Raw genomic sequence first — 1,953 nt, forward strand, 5'->3', positions numbered from 1 at the left:
CTTGCCTTATGAGTGAGAAGGTGGACTCACTGACACGCTCAGAACTTTGCTCGAGAGTCCCAGAGCTAATAAATGCTCAAGCTTGGATTTGAACTGAGGAAGTTTGGCTCTAGTGTCCTTTCCCTTAACCGCGATAAAATTTTGCTCTTTTTATTTTTGATTATTTTATTTTTGTACTCCAGGGCAGAACTTAATTTTATGGCATGGGGAGCTAGGTGCATGCTGTCACCTTTTAGGAGGCTAGGAGCATGGAAGGAGGAACAGGTTTCTTTTGGGCAAATGTAGAGCTCCCCGCAATCCAGGTCCCCCTAAATCAGATCCCAACCGAAGCCAAATCTATGGGAGCCATACTATTGTATATTTGGTGGAAATAAAGGAAAAAATAGTTCTCTCTTCTTTTTCTTCTTCTTTCTCCTGTAACGTCATTGCAAAAAACAAAGACTGTTTTACCTTTAGACCTTATAGACTGTGTTTTGGGCAACTGTAACATCTGAGTGGTCACAGAGTTAGGGCATTGTGAGGAAAGTATCAAATGAATATACGTCTGCATGACTTTAATTCAGTTAAGGAAAAGCAATGAAAAAGATTGATTGATTGATTGATTTTGGTGGCAGAGGTCAACCTTATCCATGAGAAGGTGGCAATTAGCTCCCTGCCTCCTCTCAGAACCCCCCTCCCAAGCCTGGTCAGTCCACATCATACACTCTCACTCTAGGTTTTCAGTGCCTGCAAGTCCTCAAGGTTTTGCAGCTGGAGGCTTAAAATGTCCCACTTTCCTGAGATACCTGACAAGGCAGGGCACAGAGACGAGGGTGATGCTGATTCTCACTGGCGCCAGCTGCCTGCAGATCGATCGCGTGGCCACCACGAAGGTGCTGGTGCCCGCTGCCATTTTCCACTGCACCAGCGACTCTTTAAATCCGAGTTTAAGGGCTGGAGAGATGGCTCAGTGGTCTAAAGCACCTACTTGGAACAAGCTTGCCAAAGCACAGGGACCGCAGTTCGATCCCCCAGCACCACATGCCAGCCTGCCGTGCCCCCTGGTGGGCTGAGCTGGCCACACACACACACACAATAAATAAATGTTTAAAAAAAAAAAAAAAATCCGAGTTTAAGCAGGACTGCGGACCTGTCTATGCCACTTCAAACACCCACATAAAATGCGCCCAGGGAGATTAACGAGATCCCAGTGTGCAGCGACACACCAGCGGCTCCGCACTCCCGGGAAACCTTTTTCAGTCGCTGTACTTGCTCTCCGGCTGCCGGCCTTCCTGCCTGGGGTCTCCGCGATTCTGCTGGGCTCTTGCTGGCCGCGGACGTCCCCACGACCCAAGTAGAGCAGCCGGGCGTCTGGGCCGGGCTGCAACTGGGCCAGGGCTAGGGGCAGCCGGGCGCAGAGGCGGCGACAGCCCGGAGCCAGGTGGTGCAGCGACCGAGCCGGGGCCCACCCTGCCCGCGGGGCCCAGCAGGGCTGCAACGCCAGCCGAGGTGTTGAACATGCTCTTGATTCTACCTCCATTGCTATCAGGTGGGATTAGCCAAGAATACAAAGAATAAACTCAGAACTGCGATGCCCGTGGCGGCAGCCCTCTCTGTCTGCTGCTTGTCAGTTGCCTCGCCCCAATTTGCCAAGGATTAAAATGAAGAACAAGATGAAATGAATTTTTGACGCAGGTTTCTATTCCTTAGTGGCTGTTGAATTCTATTTCTTAATATTCTTGCTCCAGAAAAGGAGGGAAATAAATCATTTCTTAACAAGTAAGTAAGTCTTGGACATTTTATCCCGACATGCCACAGGGGATAAGACACAGAGTGACAAGTTGCTTTCTGTTGGAATCAGTATTGTTTCATGTGCAGTGGGGTCCTCTGGAGATGTCTCGCAATTCATTCTCTGACTCCTAATTCTTCAAAATGCATACAGTTTTCTCTGTTTCCGCAATGGAAGAAGTCATT

General features: G+C 49.1%; 1 pseudogene; it reads right to left on the reverse strand.

Annotated features, from left to right (window-relative positions):
• Nucleotides 1–736: 736 nt before the first annotated feature.
• LOC111812009 lies at nt 737–1,519 on the reverse strand (annotated as a pseudogene).
• Nucleotides 1,520–1,953: the final 434 nt, after the last annotated feature.

Source organism: Octodon degus, unplaced genomic scaffold (genome assembly GCF_000260255.1).
Source record: "Octodon degus isolate 3935 unplaced genomic scaffold, OctDeg1.0 scaffold00105, whole genome shotgun sequence".
NCBI lineage: Eukaryota > Metazoa > Chordata > Mammalia > Rodentia > Octodontidae > Octodon > Octodon degus.